The sequence below is a fragment of the Bos taurus genome, chromosome 1 (genome assembly GCF_002263795.3).
Source record: "Bos taurus isolate L1 Dominette 01449 registration number 42190680 breed Hereford chromosome 1, ARS-UCD2.0, whole genome shotgun sequence".
Lineage (NCBI taxonomy): Eukaryota > Metazoa > Chordata > Mammalia > Artiodactyla > Bovidae > Bos > Bos taurus.
This window is the reverse complement of record NC_037328.1, coordinates 156,876,731-156,895,845: the sequence shown is the minus strand read 5'-3', so window position 1 is coordinate 156,895,845 and position 19,115 is coordinate 156,876,731. Positions and strand designations below refer to the sequence as shown.

General features: G+C 41.1%; 1 long non-coding RNA gene across 1 annotated transcript; it reads left to right on the top strand.

The window, feature by feature from the left end:
• Positions 1-3,579: 3,579 nt before the first annotated feature.
• Positions 3,580-14,255, top strand: LOC104971054 (uncharacterized). The gene is made up of 3 exons (XR_003035033.2): positions 3,580-4,415; positions 5,374-5,681; positions 7,517-14,255. It is a non-coding gene; the product is annotated as an uncharacterized lncRNA (long non-coding RNA).
• The last annotated feature ends 4,860 nt before the right edge of the window (positions 14,256-19,115 follow it).

Sequence of the window (19,115 nt, the reverse complement as noted above, 5' to 3'; positions counted from 1 at the left end):
AGGGCCTCCAGTTTCTTCCAATGCCCGACTCTATCAGCCTTAGTTTTGTTTGTGCCTTCCAAGAGTCAGGTTCCCCAGTCCTTTGTAAGTTCTGTAATCAAATCTCACTGGCCTGTAAAGTCAAATTCTCTGGGAATTCCCAGTCCCTTTGCCAGATCCCCAGGTTGGGAAATCTGTTGTGGGTTCTAGAACTTTCTTAACAGTGCGAGAATTTCCTTGGTATAATTGTTCTGCAGTTTGTGGGTCTTCTGCTTGGCGGCTCAAGGGCGACTCCTCCAAGAGGGCTCATGCCACAGGCTGTGTGCCCAGGGAGCTGCACGCACAGCCCCTGCCCCTGCGGCAGGCCACTGTTGACTCGTGCCTCCGCAGGAGACTCAGACACAGGTCTGGTCAGTCTCTGTGGGGTCTCTGGGTACTGGTGTGCACAAGGTTTTGTTTGAGCCCTACAAGAGTCTCTGGCAGGTATGGGGTTTGATTCTAAGTGTGATTTCGCCCCTCCTACCATCTTACTGGTGCTTCTCCATTGCCCTTGGATGTGTGATATCTTTTTTTGGTGGGATCTAACATTCTCCTGTGGATGGTTGTTCAGCAGCAAGTTGTAATTTTGGAGTTCTTGCAGGAGAAGATGACCACATGTCCTTCTACTCCACCATCTTGCCAGCTTCCACCAGCTTAAATTGAAGAAAGTAGGGAAAACCACGAGACAATTCAGGTATGACCTAGATCAAATTTCTTAAGATTATATACAGTGGAAGTGAGAAATAGATTTCAGGAGTTAGATCTTATAGAGTGCCTGAAGAACTATGGACAGAAGTTCATGACATTGTACAGGAGGCAGTGATCGAAACCACCCCCAAGAAAAAGAAATGCAAAAAGGCAAAATGGTTGTCTGAGGAGGCCTTACAAATAGCTGAGAAAAGAGAAGCTAAAGGCAAAGGAGAAAAGGTAAGATATACTCATTTGAATGCAGAGTTCCAAAGAATAGCAAGGAGAGATAAGAAAGCCTTCCTCAGCCATCAATGCAAAGAAATAAAGGAAAACAATAGAATGGGAAAGTCTAGAGATCTCTTCAAGAAAATTAGAGCTACCAAGGGAACATTTCATGCAAAGATGGGCACAATAAAGGACAGGAACTGTATGGAGCTAACAGAAGCAGAAGATATTAAGAAGAGGTGGCAAGAATACACAGAAAAACTATACAAAAAAGATCTTCATGACCCAGATAATCACGATGGTGTGATCACTCACTTAGAGCCAGACATCCTGGAATGCAAAGTCAAGTAGACGATGATGGAATTCCAGTTGAGCTATTTCAAATCCTAAAAGATGATTCTGTGGAAGTGCTGCACTCCGTTTGTCAGCAAATTTGGAAAACTCAGCAGTGGCCACAGGACTGGAAAAGGTCAGTTTTCATTCCAATCCCAAAGAAGGGAAATGCCAAAGAATGTTCAAACTACTGCACAATTGCACTCATCTTATACTCAAAGTAATGCTCAAAATTCTCCAAAGGCTTCAACTGTACATGAACCTTGAATTTCCAGATGTTAAAACTGGATTTAGAAAAGGTAGAGGAACTAGAGATCAAATTGCCAACATACACTGGATCATCAAAAAAGCAAGAGAGTTCCAGAAAAACATTTACTTCTGCTTTATTGACTATGCCAAAGCCTTTGACTGTGTGGATCACAACAAACTGTGGAAAATTCTTAAAGAGATGGGAATACCAGACCACCCTACCTGCCTCCTGAGAAATCTGTAGCAGATCAAGAAGCAACAGTTATAACCAGACATGGAACAACAGACTGGTTCCAAATTGGGAAAGCATTTTGTTAAGTTTGTATGTATATTGTCACCCTGCTTACTTAACTTCTATGCAGAGTACATCATGGGGAACGCTGGACTGGATGAAGCTCAAGCTGGAATCAAGATTGCTGGGAGAAATATCAATAACCTCACATACGCAGATGATACCACCCTTATGGCAGAAAGTGCAGAGGAACTAAAGAGCCTTTTGGTGAAAGTGAAAGAGGAAGTGAAAAAGCTGACTTAAAACTCAACATTCAGAAAACTAAGATCATGGCATCTAGTCCCATCACTTCATGGCAAATAGATGGGAAGCAGTGGAAACAGTGACAGACTTTATTTTCTTGGGTTCCAAAATCACTGTGACTTCAGATAGTGACTGAAGCCATGAAATTAAAAAGCACTTGCTCCTTGGAAGAAAAGCTATGACCAACCTAGACAGCATATTACTAAGCAGAGATATTACTTTACCAACAAAGGTCCATCTAGTCAAAGCTATGGTTTTTCCAGTAGTCATGTATGGATATAAGAGTTGGACAATAAAGAAACCTGAGCATTGAAGAACTAATTCTTTTGAACTGTGGTGTTGGAGAAGACTCTTGAGAATCTTGCAAGTCTTGGAGACTCTCAATCTCCAAGGGACTTCAAGGAGATTCAACCAGTCAATTCTAAAGGAAATGAGTCCTGAATATTCATTGGAAGTCTGATGCAGAAGCTGAAACTCCAATACTTTGGCCACCTGATGTAAAGAACTGACTCATTGGAAAAGACCCTAATGATGGGAAAGATTGAAGGTGGGAGGAGAAGGGGATGACAGAGGATGAGATGGTTGGATGGCATCACTGACTCGATGGACATGAGTTTGAGCAAGCTCTGGGAGTTGGTGATGGACAGGGAGGCCTGGCATGCTGCAGTCCATGGGGTCTCAAAGAGTCGGACACGACAGCGACTGAACTAACTAACTAACCATCCTTATTGTGTGGAAATCTCCTCCCCAAAGTTTGTGAGTAGCCCCATACCTTCAAGTGTCAAATGCATATTCTAGCCTGAATGAAATTCGCAGTACATTCCTTTCCAGTGCTGTCTCATTGAGTAAGACTGAAGGATCACCTGTAATTGCAAAAATGGCTAGGAAACCAAAATTTCTAGTTTGGCAAATTTGACACACTCTGCAAATCAGGCTTTTGATTATTAAAAAAGTAGGGGAGAATGGATGTTTAGTAGGTAAGTACAGAGCCTTGCAGGCTTGGAGAAGGAAATGGTAATCCACTCCAGTGTTCTTGCCTGGAGAATCCCAGGGACGGGGGAGCCTGGTGGGCTGCCGTCTATGGGGTCGCACAGAGTCAGACACAACTGAAGCGACTTAGCAGCAGCAGCAGCAGCAGCAAAGAGCCTTGCAAGATCTCTCTTCAGAGAATAATCTTCCTCATCTGTACATAACGGATATATGTATATGTAAAATGTCTGTGTGTTTCCACACCGTGTTTAAGATTGTGGGCTTTCATATCTGATGGAACTGAATTTCATCTTTCTTCTGCCACTCACTCAATATGTGATATTAGGGAGGTTATTTCAGCCTATCCATCTCACATTCCTGAGATTACAATACTATCTACTTCACAGAGTTTTTGTGAGAATAAGAAAGATAGTAGATGTAAAGTGTGTGGCATGGTACATCAGTCAGTTCAGTCGCTCAGGCGTGTCCGACTCGTGTGACCCCATGGACTGCAGCACGCCAGGCTTCCCTGTCCATCACCAACTCCCAGAGCTTCCTCAAACCCATGTCTGCTGAGTTGGTGATGCCACCCACTGTGGTTGGAATATAATAAACTTTCAATAATGTTTCTTATTGTTCTGATTATTTTGCAGTACTCTCTTACTGCTGTTATTATCAACCCCTGAATTTCCTGAACTGATAGGCATTTGTGACACTAGGCAGGAGCCAGGGTCGGGACCTGCCCTCACCTCCTTCCAAGGGCGGCCACAAATGGTGGTTCAGCTGCAGGAACATGAAGGTGTGGCAGGTCCCTGTCCAAGGACGGGAGAGAAAAACCCATGAATATATCTGTTTATTCCTTCTCCCTCTTGGTGTCTCTCAAGCAGGCCCATTGCAAGTAATGGCAAATGTGGGAGGGACCCAGGTGCAATTTGCAGTGAGGCGGGTTGTATGATACAAGAGACGCTACCCTCACCACAGGGGAATCCGCCCAGTCTACTTGTGGAAGGGAGCTAGTCAGGTTTGGTTCTGCTATCCCATTGTCCCCCAACCTGGAGCCATTTCTGCAGCTCTGCAGGGTAGTTACTCCAGCTGAGCACAGCCTGTGATAACAGGAGGGGCCGTACTTCCTGGCTGTCCACCATATTCAAAGCCTGCCTCTGTGGGGCTTCCACTGCAGGTCTTCTGGTGGGCTTGAGAAATGTATCCTCACGTGGACTTCTGGTTTGAATGTTTCTGTAGCAACTGGGAAACCATCTTAAGAAATGACATTTGAATACCCAGAAATGGAATATCTATCTTCAGTCCAGCCAACAAGTTTATACGATGCCAAGAAGGTATTGGCTGTGCTTGAGTGTTCTCTATTGCATACTTGATGGACACCCGAAATCACGAGGTAGGTATCTCGTTGTTTAGACTGTATTATTTGAGGTCAAGTGAGATAGTCTCACCACAAGAAGGTCTCTTCAGGGGGTATTCACTAGGATATCCCAAGTGTCCATGGGCACCAGTGCCTCTGGGTCAGAATGACAGAGACGGCCTTTGACCAGAAGACACTTGCATGGAAAGGCTGCTTTCCTCATTGCTGTAGCCTTGTCACCACCACTCTAAAGGGGTATGTCTGTCTGTGCAACACTCATATAATGCACAGGAATCTTTGATGCTCACACCCAATACGACACCTCTAGCACCTCAAAAAGGAGGTCTGAGCTCTCTGTAGACTCCTTAATGCAATCCTTAATCCAACGATATCATGATGAATTGTATTTCACGGCCATGACATCATCCGGGAGGCACTGGACCCTGACCAAGGTCCTGCACACCATCCTTTGCTTCATGTTCATCACCCAGAAGAGCCACTTCTGTCCTGTTTATATAAGGCATTTATCCCATCTCAACAATGTAATTCTAACAGGATTTTTATCCCCAGAAAGCGCAGGAGGAAGTTTTGTCTCAGATTGGGTCCTGGAGTTTACCCTTCCCAGCCACTTCCACACCCTTCGCTGTAGTGGAGTGCATTGTTAGAATTCTCTGAATCTTGAGTTTTGTTCCTTTCTTTTCTTTGCCTCTGAGTCTTTACCCCTCTTTCATTCCTTGTACTATCCATGAAAAATGAAAGTTTCTCTCAGCTACATGATGAATATGATTTCACGTAGCAGCTTGAGAAAAAATGAAATAGATCAAAACTTCTACTTAATGGCATGGCAATCAATTAGGTATATACATAAAATAATTCTGAAAGATAGCTGCCTTATAACCTTTCAGACATTATGGAAAGTCATGTTCTGATTGCTCAGCCCTCCTTCGTGCTCCTGCATTGTCATTCTTTATTCTCATCCTTTTTGTTTTCCTAGGTCCTTTCAGCGATGACAGTCATATTGAAGGTAAATTCTAGAGAAAAGAAATGCTAAAAAAGGAGACTCCCCGTCTGAATGTCAATGACCATTTCCAACCACTGGAGACAGAGATATTCCAACTGCATTTGATATTCCAGATTCAGTGTGGCCTCTGGGGGATGGAGCTGGGATTGCCAATCTTTCTGTATGGTAGAGGGGAAACTTTGGAACTAAGACTGCTTTTTCCAGCATCCAATTATCTTCCACGTCCTAGAGCTTTGGAAACCCAGTAAATGGCATGATATACTTCACATAATCATGTGGAGGTAAGGATTCCTATGATTTCAGGTCAATGATAAATATTTTAGTATAGAGTAAATGTGATGGCAGATACAAATTTGATGGCAAAACACATTCCATATAATATGTATGTGTTAACTTGCTGCTGCTAAGTCACTTCAGTCATGTCCGACTCTGTGTGACCCCATAGACAGCAGCCCACCAGGCTCCCCCGTTCCTGGGATTCTCCAGGCAAGAACGCTGGAGTGGGCTGCCATTTCCTTCTCCAATGTGTTAACTTAGTACAAAAATTTATAAATTTAACCCAAAGCAAAAGTAGTATTCTTATAACTATCAGTTTGATATATTTAATCAGGAGTATTTTAATGGTAAAAGTCCTAGAAATTAGTTCTATCACAGGGAATAATGGGAATTGATGATGTTGGCTGAAAACCACCTTCTTCAGTCAAAGTGATCTTAAGTTCATTCATTAATTCACTTATTACCCTACTACAATTTGCTTGCAAAACCCCTAAAATCCAAGTCTTAAATGCTGGAGCCTAAAGTGATGAAACTTTGGAAATATAGGCATAGAAGAAAATATCTGCTCAAAAGCATCTGTGCCAAATCTGGATCTTCCCTATAGCTCAGATGGTAAAGAATCTGCCTGCAATGCAAAAGATCTGGGTTTGATTCCTAGGTCAGGAAGATCCTTTAGAGAAGGGAATGGCAATCCACTCCAGTATTCTTGCCTGAAGAATCCCATGGACAGAGGAGCCTGGCGGGCTACAGTTCATGGGGTCGCAGAGTCAGACATGACTGAGTGACTAACACTGCTACTGCTATCCATGCTAAAAGAATGTATTAAGGAAAAACAGAAAATTAATATCTGTGAAGGCTTCCAGTATTACTACCTTTAATTGGAATGAAGGCTATGGCTGAATACAGACTTCTTGCACTAAATTTGGGTTGGCTACCACCAACTGAATAAGTGTGTGTGTGTGTGTGTGTGTGTGTGTGTGTGTGAATGAATGAATGCCCAGCATAAGAAAATGTTGGATGAGTCATTGAAAATCATTATAAAATCACCACTGATGTTGTTTTAAGCATTTCTAATGGATATTGGAAAGTAGAAATTATACCATGTTTGCTATTTTAATTTGATTGAGATTGACAGAGAGACATTCTTCCTGACAATAATCTCCAATTGATAATGTCTAGGAAGATGGCTGAGTTCTGGAAAACACCAATAGGCCTCCTCTTAAATGGCAACCCACTCCAGTATTCTTGCCTGGAGAATCCCATGGACGGAGGAGCTTGGTGGGCTACAGTCCACGGGTCGCCAAGAGTCAGACACGACTGAGCGACTTCACTTTCACTTTCTAATTTCTCAAAAAACCATAGGAGATCATTTAATATGGAAGGAAAATGTTTTCACTGGCCTAAACAAAAATATTGAAAGTGAAAATGTTAGTCACTCAGTCGTGTCCGACTCTTTGGGACCCCATGGACTGTAGCCTGCCAGGCTTCTCTGTCCATCTAATTCTCCAGGTAAGAATTGTGGAGTGGGTAGCCATTCCCTTCTCCAGGGGATCTTCCCAACCCAGGGATTGAACTTGGGTTTCCCACATTGCAGGCATATTCTCTACTATCTGAGCCACTGGGGAAACCCCCAAATATTGACGAATGTTTAAAATCACCGGAAGAGATTTTTATGTATTTTATCCTGAAGAAGCAGGATTGAAAACATCTGCAATAGCTAATTTGATCTAGTCCCTAACTTGATGTCATCTGATTAAAACACAAGTGTAGAAAGGCTGCTACTGATCAAAGCTGAAACCCTTACTTAACTTTGCGAATCTGATGTCCTCATCTGTTGCAGGTTGAATTATATCCTACAAATGGATGTTGAAGGCTTCCCTTGTGGCTCAGCTGGTAAAGAATCACCTGTGATACGGAAGACCTGGGTTTGATCCCTGGGTTGGGAAGATCCCCCGGAGAAGGGAAAGGCTACCCACTCCAGTATTCTGGCCTGGAGAATTCCATGGAATGTATAGCCCATGGGGTTGCAAAGAGTCGGAGACAACTGAGCGACTTTCACTCACTCACTCAAAGGATGTTGAAATCTTAACCCCCAGTACTTGTGACCTGATTTGGAAACAGGCTCTTTGCAGATGATCAAGTTAAGTTGAGGTGAGTAGGGTGGACCATAATCCAGTATGATTGGTGTCCTTACACAAAGGAGAAATTTGGACACAGAGATGGACACACACAGGGAGTACATGAAAGGCACATGAAGACAAAGATGAGCGTGATGGACCTACCAGCCAGGGAATACCAAAGGCTTCTAGCAAACCACAAGGTCGGGAGAGGCCTGGAACAGATTCCCCCTCACAACTCTCAGAAGGAACCAACCCTGCCATCACCTTAATCTTGGATTTCTAGCCTTCAGATGGGAAAAGAATGTTTCTGTGGATTAGGCCACCTAGTGGATGGTGCTTTGTCATGGGAGCCCTGGCATACAGATCCAGCCATAACCCAGTGGTGTTAGCTTTGCTCTGGTAGCTAGGGCTTCCCTAGTGGCTCAGATGGTAAAGAATCTGCCTGCAATGCGGGTGACTCAGGTTAAATCCCTGTGTCAATCCCTGGGTTGGGAAGATCCCCTGGAGAAGGAAATGGCCACTCACCCTAGTATTCTTGCCTGGAAAATTCCATGGACAGAGGAGCCCGACAGGCCACAGTCCATGGGGTCTCAAGAGTCAGACACGACTTAGCGACTAAACCACCATCACTACCACCATGGTGAAAGATAAGAAATTAACTAAAAGATAAATTTGAGAGAAAATAGGAGTTACTTAATAAAAAGTTAGAATAAAAGAACATATTGATAATCAATAGTACACATGAAAAATACAGATGTTCAAAAAATTAGACAATGAAGTCTTACTCTCTTGGAGAAGTATTAGTCGCTCAGTGGTGTCCAACTCTTTGCGACCCCATGAACTGCAACACGCCAGGTTCCTCTGTCCATGGGATTTTCCAGGCAAGAATACTGTAGTGGGTTGCCATTTCTTTCTCCGTAGCTCTTCCCAACCCAGAGATCAAACTCAGGTCTCCTGCATTGCAGTCAGATTCTTTACCATCTGAGGCACGAGGGAAGTCCTTACTCTCTCAGATGAGTAAAAAAAAGAAAAATATAAGACATACTCTGGCTATTTCATATCTTTCTTTCAGAGTAGGAATGTTGTTTTTATTCCTTTCCCATCTTAAAATTAAAGACCAAAGGAATTAAAATTTGTCCAGCTTTTACTTCTATATCATACTATCAAAATCAAAAGATAATACAACACTTTTTAAATATTGTGAGGGAAGAGAGTGCAATGCAGGAATGCCACGCCCAGCAAAGACGTGACCACTGTGTCAAGTGTAGTCGCAGGGACTTGGTGCTCTTAGATCTGTGTTGAAACAAATGGACCACAGGTATAAAGGGGTATCAGAAATGACGGAGGCAAGAGAAAAGCCATCGTAAGTGAAATATGGTCATTGTAACACATGGTATTAATTATAATGAGTTTACATCACTAATGCACTAACACACGCACAAGTGAAACATCCACGCATGCACAAAATAACAGCAGAAAATTATGTAAAATAAAAGGAAAAGGAGAGGATTTTAACTCATTGTATTTAATCTACTACAGATCTAATGAGAAAAAGTTAAATACATGGAAAAACGAAGTACACGTGACAAAGTAAAAGGCATGTTACAGAGCTTATTTTGGAAGCTAGAAGTTTCCACAAGTATTTTCTACAGAACAAATGTGATCTTAGATGTGTACCTCACAAAACATCACAGTGTAAGGAATAAAAAGAAAAAACCCTAGAGTAATGGAAATAGATGGAAAAGTGACTAGAAAAATTTTGTATGAATATATGTATGAATACACACATATATGTATCAGTCAGTTCAGTTCAGTCACTCAGTCGTGTCCGACTCTTTGCAACCCCATGAATAGCAGCACGACAGGCCTCCCTGTCCATCACCAACTCCCAGAGCTTGTTCAAACTCACGTCCATTGAGTCAGTGATGTCATCCAGCCATCTCATCCTCTGTCATCCCCTTCTCCTCCTGCCCCCAATCCCTCCCAGCATCAGAGTCTTTTCCAATGAGTCAACTCTTTGCATGAGGTGGCCAAAGTATTGGAGTCTCAGCTTCAGCATCAGTCCTTCCAAAGAACACCGAAGACTGATCTCCTTTAGAATGGACTGGTTGGATCTCCTTGCAGTCCAAGGGACTCTCAAGAGTCTTCTCCAACACCACAGTTCAAAAGCATCAATTCTTCAGTGCTCAGCTTTCTTCACAGTCCAACTCTCACATCCATACATGACCACTGGAAAAACCATAGCCTTGACTAGACGGACCTTTGTTGGCAAAGTAATGTCTCTGCTTTTGAATATGCTGTCTATATATATGTAATATAGACATATACAAATTGAATTTTACAATTACACTCATCTTGCACGCTAGCAAAGTGATGCTCAAAAGTCTCCTAGCAAGGCTTCAACAGTACATGAATCATGAACTTCCAGATGTTCAAGCTGGATTTGGAAAAGGCAGAGGAACCAGAGAGCAAATTGCCAACATCTGTTGGATCATTGAAAAAGCAAGAGAGTTCCAGAAAAATATCTACTTCTGCTTTATTGACTATGCCAAAGCCTTTGACTGTGTGGATCACAACAAACTGGGGAAAATTCTTCAAAGATGGGAATAAAAGACCACCTGATGTGCTTCCTGAGAAATCTGTATGCAGGTCAGGAAGCAACAGTTAGAACTGGACATGGAACAACAGACTGGGTCCAAATTGGGAAAGTAGTACGTCAAGGCTGTGTATTGTCACCCTGCCTATTTAGCTTATATGCAGAGTACATCATGAGAAACGCTGGACTGGATGAAGCACAAGCTGGAATCAAGATGGAGAAATATCAATAACCTCAGATATGCAGATGATACCACCCTTATGGCAGAAAGTGAAGAGGAACTAAAGAGCCTCTTGATGAAAGTGAAAGAGGAGAGGGAAAAAGTTGGCTTAAAAACTCAACATTCAGAAAATGAAGATCATGGCATCTGGTCCCATCACTTCATGGAAAATAGATGGGGAAACAGTGTCAGATTTTATTTTCTTGGGCTCCAAAATCACTGCAGATGGTGATTGCAGCCATGAAATTAAAAGACGCTTGCTCCATGGAAGGAAAGTTATGACCAACATAGACAGTATATTAAAAAGCAGAGACATTACTTTGCCAACAAAGGTCTGTCTAGTCTAAGCTATGGTTTTTCCAGTAGTCATGTATGGATGTGAGAGTTGGATTGTGAAGAAAGCTGAGCACCAAAGAATTGATGCTTTTGAACTGTGGTGTTGGAGAAGACTCTTGAGGGTCCTTTGGATTGCAAGGAGATCCAACCACTCCATCCTAAAGGAAATGAGTCCTGAATATTCATTGGAAGGACTGATGCTGAAGCTGAAACTCCAATACTTTGGCCACCAAATGCGAAGAACTGACACATTTGAAAAGACCGTGATTCGAGGAAAGGTGGGAGGAGAAGGGGACAACAGAGGATGAGATGGCTGGATGGCATCACTGACTCAATGGACATGAATTTGAACAAGCTGGACAGGGAGGCCTGGCGTGCTGCAGTCCATGGGGTCACAAAGTGTTGGACACGACAGAGCGACTAAACTGAACTGAACAGATTGAATATTACTAATGATTAAAAGGGGCTTCCCTGATAGCTCAGTTGGTAAAGAATCCACCTGCAATGCAGGAGACCCCAGTTCGATTCCTGGTTGGGAAGATCTGCTGGAGAAGGGATAGGCTACCCACTCCAGTATTCTTGGGCTTCCCTGGTGGCTCAGAAGGTAAAGAATCCGCCTGCAATATGGGAGACCTGGGTTCAGTCCATGGGTTTGGAAGATCTCCTGGAGAAGGGAAAGGCTGCCCACTCCAGTATTCTGGCCTGGAGAATTTCATGGACTGTATAATCCATATGGTCGTCAAAGAGTCGGACACGACTGAGTGACTTTCACTTTCACTTCAGTTTCAGTGATTAAAAGCTAGAAAACTTACCAAGTCATGGTGGGAAAAATTGAATTACCAACCTTGCTCTGATAAGCATTTAGAGTTTATTTTTTTAAATTATATTGAAGTATAGTTGATTTAAAATGTTGTGTTTAGCTTCTGTTGTACACTGAAGTGACTCAGTTACTGAATATTACTTTTCACGTTCTTTTCCGTTATGGCTTATCAAAGGATGTTGATATAGTTCCCTGTGCTATACAGTGGAGCCGTGTTTATTCATCCTTGTGAAATAGTTTGAGTGTGCTAATCTCAGCCTCCCAGCCCTTCCCTCTTCCACCACCCTCCCCTTGGCAACACAAGTTGGTCTCCATTTCTGTGAGTCTGGTTTTGTAGGGACGTTCATTTGTGTCGTATTTTAGATTCTACATATAAGTGATATCGTATGTATTTGTCTTTCTCTTTCCGACTTACGTCCCTTAGTATGATAATCTCTAGATCCATCCATGTTGCTGCAAATGGAATTACCTCTTTCTTTCTTATGGCTGTGAATTGGAAGTTACTCGGTCATGTCCAACTCTTTGCAACCGCACGTCCGTGGAATTCTCCAGGCCAGAACACTGGAGTAGGTAGCCCTTCCCTTCTCCAGGGGATCTTCTCAACCCAGGCTTTGAACCCAGCTCTCCCGCATCGCAGGAGGATTCTTTACCAGCTGAGCCACAAGGGAAGCCCTTTTTATGACTGAGTAGTGTTCAATTCTTCTTTATCCATTCATTTGTCAATAGACATTTAGATTGCTTCCGTGTCTTGGCTGTTGTAAATTGTGCTGTTATGAACATATGGGTGCTTATATCTTTTTGAGTTATAGTTTTTACTGGTGTATGCCCAGCAGTGGCATTGCTGTATCATATGGCAACTCTATTTTTAGTTTTTTGAGGAAGCTCCATACTGTTTTCCATAGTGACTGTACCAATTTACTTTTTTTCCATACTGTAACATGGTTCCTTTACACTGCACCCTCTGTAACATTTACTATTTGTAGACGTGTTAATGATGGCCATTCTGACTGGTGTTAGCACCTTATTGTTGTTTTGATTTTCATTTATCTAGCTATTAACAATAATGAGCATCTTTCCATGTGCCTATTGGTCATTTGTATCTCTTCTTTGGATAAATGTCTTTTGAGGTCTTCTGCCCATTTTTTAATTGGATTGTTTGTTTTTTTGTTATGGAATTGTAGGAGTTGTTTGTATATTTTGGAAATTAAGCCCCTGTCAGTCACATCATTTGCAACCTAGTCCATAGGTTGTCTATTTGTTTTGTTTATGGTTTCCTTTGGTATGAAAGAGTTAAAAGTTTGAATAGTTCCCACTTGCTTATTTTTGTTTTTATTTCTATTGTCTTGGGAGGCTAACCCAAGAAAACACTGGTAGCACTTCTGTCAGAGAATGCTTTGCCTATGTTCTCCTCTGAGTTTTATGGTATCTTGTCTTATATTTAAATCTTTCAGCCATTTCAAGATTATTTTTTGTGCATGCAGCTGTTCAGCTTTCCCAATACCACTCGCTGAAGAGACTGTCTTTTCCTCATAGTATATTCTTGCCTCCTTTGCTGAAGATTAACTGTCCATAGGGGTGTGGGTTTATTTCTGGGCATCTCTTCAGTCCACTGACCCACGTGTCTGCTTCTGCACCAGGGCCCTGCTGCTTTGATTGCTGTATCCTAGTCGCATTGTCTTCGGAGAAGGCGATGGCAGCCACTCCAGTGCTCTTGCCTGGAGAATCCCATGGATGGAGGAGCCTGGTGGGCTGCAGTCCATGGGGTCGATAGGAGTCGGACAGGACTGAGTCTGACATGACTGAGCGACTTCACTTTCACTTTCATGCATTGGAGAAGACAGTGGCACCCCCTCCAGTGCTCTTGTCTGGAAAAGCCCATGGATGGAGGAGCCTGGTAGGCTGCAGTCCATGGGGTCGCGAAGAGTCGGACACGACTGAGCGACTTCCCTTTCACTTCTCACTTTCATGCATTGGAGAAGGAAATGGCAACCCACTCCAGTGTTCTTGCCTGGAGAATCCCAGGGACGGGGGAGCCTGGTGGGCTGCCGTCTCTGGGGTCGCACAGAGTCGGACACGACTGAAGTGACTTAGCAGCAGCAGCAGCAGCAGCAGCAGCAGCATTGTCTGAAGTCAGAGCAGGTAGTGCCTCCTGCTTTGTTCTTTATCCTCAGGGTTATTTTGGCAATTCTGGGTCTTTTATGTTTCCATGAAGATTTTAGAAATATTTGTCATAGTTCTGTGAAAAATATTGTGGGTATTTTGAGAGGTATTGCATTAAATCTGTAGATTGCTTTGGGTATTATGACCATTATAAGAATATTAATTCTTCAAAACATTTAAAGTGTTTTAAAACAAATATGTAAAATGATGCAAGAAAACATAAATTTCAAATCATTAAAAATATTGTTGTCCAAAAAGTTAACTATGTAGAATTTATAAAGTGTAAATCTTTATTGACATATTTAAAATAAAACTTGAATAAAGATATCACTGATTCTTAGAAGAATCTCCCTTCCTTGGTTTTTTGTATATTAAAAAAATCATATTCAGTTTTAAGAATCTTTGTGCTTCACTTGTAAGCACAAAGCCACCATTGTATTTGAATGAAGTATAGACATTCCTTTAAACTCAAGGACAATATAATAATGATGCCGAATTTTATCTTTCCTATTTCCTAATGCGGTGCACTTTGAAAAACAGAAAAGGAATGAGAAATCTTCCACATATTGGAAGCAATTAACTAATTGTCTTTAATAGGTAAATGGATAAACACTATGGCATATCTGTACAGTGAAGTATTGTTTAGCAATAAAAAGAAATGAGCTATCAACCCATTGAAAAGCATCTTAAAATCATAAAGCAAATTGAAAGAAACTGATATGAGCTACATAAAATGTATACTTCCAACTATATCACATTCTGGAAAAGACAAAAGAAGTAGAGATAACAAAATAATCAATGGTTGTTAGGGGTTCTGGGAGAGGGGATGAGGGTTGTAAGAATAGAAGCATAGGGGATTTTTAGGGTAGTGAAGCTATTTGAAAGGTGGGTGCACAATATTATGTGTTTGTCAAAACCTACAGAACTGAATAACACAAAGAGTAAGCCCTACAGTAAGTGATGGGCTTTAGTTAATAATATTGTATCATTATTGGTTTATTAATCGTACCAGGTGTGCCACATTAATTCAAGATGTTAATAGTAGGGGAAAGGGAAGCAGGGGAGTATATGAAAACTCCCTGTACTTTTTGCTCAACTTTTCTGTGAACCTAAAACTGCTCTAAAATAAAATCTATTAATTATAAAAAACACAAGAGAGATAATAAATATAGAAGAGAATAATTAAAAAGTAATTATTTGCAAAGAAGTATTTCTCAATTTATTTTTATATTTTCTATATGGTGCTATAGTTTTCCCAATTGTTTAGCTTTTTATTGATGTGTAACTGAAATATAACGTTGTGTTAGTCTCAAGTATGCAGAACAGTGATTCGATATTCATATGTATTGCAAAATGTAGCCATATCTTTCTATTATTTTATGTATTTTACTGTTTTAACTGAAACAATATTTAAATTTTGACTTTGCAAGAAACAAGAATACCTAATTTAGTGTTTGCTTATCACGAATGAGTGGACAGAACGATTTTAGGGCATTTGTTGTTGTTGTTCAGCCACTAAGTCCTGTCTGACTCTGTGATCCCAGGGACTGCAGCACGCCAGACTCCTCGGTTATTCACTATCTCCCAGAGTTTGCTCAAATTCATGTGCATTGAGTCAATGATGCTGTCTAACCAACTCACCCTCTGCCGCCTCTTCCTCCTTTTGCCTTCAGTCTCTCCTAGCATCAGGGTCTTTTTCCAATGAGTAAGCTTTTTGCATCAGGTGGCCAAAGTATGGAGCTTCAGCTTCAGCAACTGCACTTCCAACGAATATTCAAGGTTGGTTTCCTTTAGGGTCAATTGGTTTGGTCTCCTTGCAGTCCAGGAACTATCAGTCTTTTCCAGAATTTGAAAGCATCAATTATTTGGTGCTCAGCCTTCTTTATGGTCCAACTCTCACATTCAAACATGACGACTGGAAAATCATAGCTTTGACTACACACTCCGTTGTTGGCAAAGGGCACCCAATATAGGAGTGTCTAAATACACAAAAATTAACAGATATTAATATAAAAGGAGAAACTGACAGTAAGTAATAGAGAACTATAAACACCCCACTCACATCAATGGACAGATCATTCAGATAGAAAAATCAATAAGAAAATACTGGCTTTGAATGACACATTCTACCAAGTGGACTTAATAGTTATATATGGAACATTCCACCCCAAAGGAGCAGATAACATATTCCTTTCAAGTGCACTTCAAACATTCTTCAGGATAGATCACAGGCTAGACCACAAAACAAGTCTCAGTAAATTTAAGAAAATTGAAACCATATCAATCATCTTTCTGACCACAATGGAATGAGAATAGAAATCAGCTATAAAAGAAACTTCCAAAACCCACAAATATGGAGGCTAAGCAGTATGCTACTAGAAAGCCAGTGGGTCACTGAAGAAATCAAATAGGAAATAAAAAATATCTAAAGACAAATGAAAATGGAAACATAATGATCCAAAATCTATGCAGCACAACAAAAGCAATTTTAAGAGGCAAGTTCTTACTTCAGGAGACAAAAAAAGTCCCAAATAAGCCAGCTAACTTTACACCAAAATGAACTAGAAAAACAAGTGCAAGCAAAATCCAAAGTCATCAGAAAGAAAGAAAAATAAATATCTAAGTGGAAATATAATAAATAGATTCTTACAAAAAACTAACTCCTGGTTATTTGAAAAGATAAAGAAAATTGATAAACATTTAGCCAGACTAATCAAGGAAAAAGAGAGAAGGCCTAAATAAGTTTTAAAAATTAAAGAGGAGAGGTTGCAACCAACACCATTAAAATACAGAAGATGATAAGAGATTATTATAATCATATGTCAGTAAGGTACAAAACCTAGAAGAAATGGACATTCCTAGAAATGTATTATCTCTCAAGGCTGAACCAGAAAGAAATAGAAAATATGAACAGGCCAATTACAGCTAATGAAACTGAATCAGTAATTACAAAACTCTTAATGAAAAAAAGTACAGGATCAGGTATTATAGCTTTACAGTTGTACTCTACCAAACATTTAGAGACGTTAACACCTATACTTCTCAAACTCTTATGAAAAGTTAAACAGGAAAAAACACTTTCAAAATCATTGTATTAGGCCATAATTACCCTGATACCAAAATCAGAGAATACCACCACCACACACACACACACAAGAAAGTTACAGGCAAACATCACTGGGGAACATGGATGCAAAAATCCTCAACAATTACTAAACCAAATTCTGCTATACATTAGAAAAGTCATACACTGTGATTAAGTTGGATTTAGCACAAGGATGCAAGGTGGTTCAATATTCACAAATTAACCAACATCACACTAGCACATTAACAAATTGAAGAATAATAATCATATAATCATCTCAGTGATGGGCTTCCCTGGTGGCTCAATGATAAAGAACCTACTTGAAATGCAGGAGATGCAGGTTTGATCCCTGGGTCAGGATGATCTCCTGGAGAAGGAAATAGTAGCCCGCTCCAGTAATCTTGCCTGTGAAATCCTGCGGGCAGAGAAGCCTGCTGGCCTAGATCCGTAGGGTCACATGAGATTTGGATGCAACATAGTGACTAAATAACAGCAACAACCATCACAATAGAGCCAGAAAAATCTTTAGACAGATGTCAATATCAATTTATGATTAAAAAAAACGCTCTCAATAAATTGGGTACAGAAAGAACACACTTGAATATTAAAAAGACCATGTATGCAAGCTCACAGCTAACACAATGGTGAAAAGCCAAAACCTTTTCTCTAAGGTCAGGAACAAGGCAAGTATGCCTACTCTCATCACTTTTAGTATTGGAAATCCTAGCCACAGAAATCAAATAATAAAAAGAAATAAAAAGTATCCCAGTTGAAAAGGAAGAAGTAAAGCTGTCACTGTTTGCAGATGACATATTGCTGTTGCTAAGTCGCTTCAGTCATGTCCGACTCTGTGCGACCCCAGAGACGGCAGCCCACCAGGTTCCCCATCCCTGGGATTCTCCAGGCAAGAACACTGGAGTGGGTTGCCATTTCCTTCTCCAATGCAGGAAAGTGAAAAGTGAAAGGGAAGTCGCTCAGTCATGTCCGACTCTAGCGACCCCATGCACTGCAGCCTACCAGGCTCCTCCGTCCATGGGATTTTCCAGGCAAAAGTACTAGAGATGACATATTATTTGTAGAAAATTCTAAAGATGCCACCTCAAAACTATTAGAATAAGTGAATTCAATAAATTTGAAGGATACAAAATTAATATGTAGAAACTTGCTTCATTTTATATGTTCATTGCAGATGGTGATTGCAGCCATGAAATTAAAAGACACTTACTCCTTGGAAGGAAAGTTATGACCAGCCTAGATAGCATATTCAAAAGCAGAGACATTACTTTGCCAACAAAGGTCTGTCTAGTCAAGGCTATGGTTTTTCCAGTGGTCATGTATGGATGTGAGAGTTGGATTGTGAAGAAAGCTGAGCACCAAAGAATTGATGCCTTTGAACTGTGGTGTTGGAGAAGACTCTTGAGAGAGTCCCTTGGACTGCAAGGAGATACAACCAGTCCATCCTGAAGGAGATCAGCCCTGGGATTTCTTTGGAAGGAATGATGCTAAACCTGAAACTTCAATACTTTGGCCACCTAATATGAAGAGTTGACTCACTGGAAAAGACTCTGATGTTAGGAGGGATTGGGGGCAAGAGGAGAAGGGGATGACAGAGGATGAGATGGCTAGATGGCATCACCGACTCGATGGACATGAGTTTGAGTGAACTCTGGGAGTTGGTGATGGACAAGGGGGCCTGGTGTGCTGCACTTCATGGGGTCACAAAGAGTCGGACACAACTGACCCACTGAACTGAACTGATATGTTAACAATGAAATATCAGAAAGGGGAATTAAGGAAACAATCCCATTTATAATTGCATCAAAGAATAAAATACCTAGGAATAAACTTATGTAAGGATGCAATCTCAAAAATGACAGAATGATCTCTGTTCATTTCCAAGGCAAACCATTCAATATCATGGTAATCCAAGCCTATGCCCCAACCAGTAACACCAAATGTCCTTTTCATTATAGGAGACTGGAATGCAAAAGTAGGAAGTCAATAAACAAGTCAAGTACTGGAGTAACAGGCAAATTTGGCCTTGGAGTACAAAATGAAGCAGGGCAAAGGCTAATAGAATTTTGCCAAGAGAATACACTGGT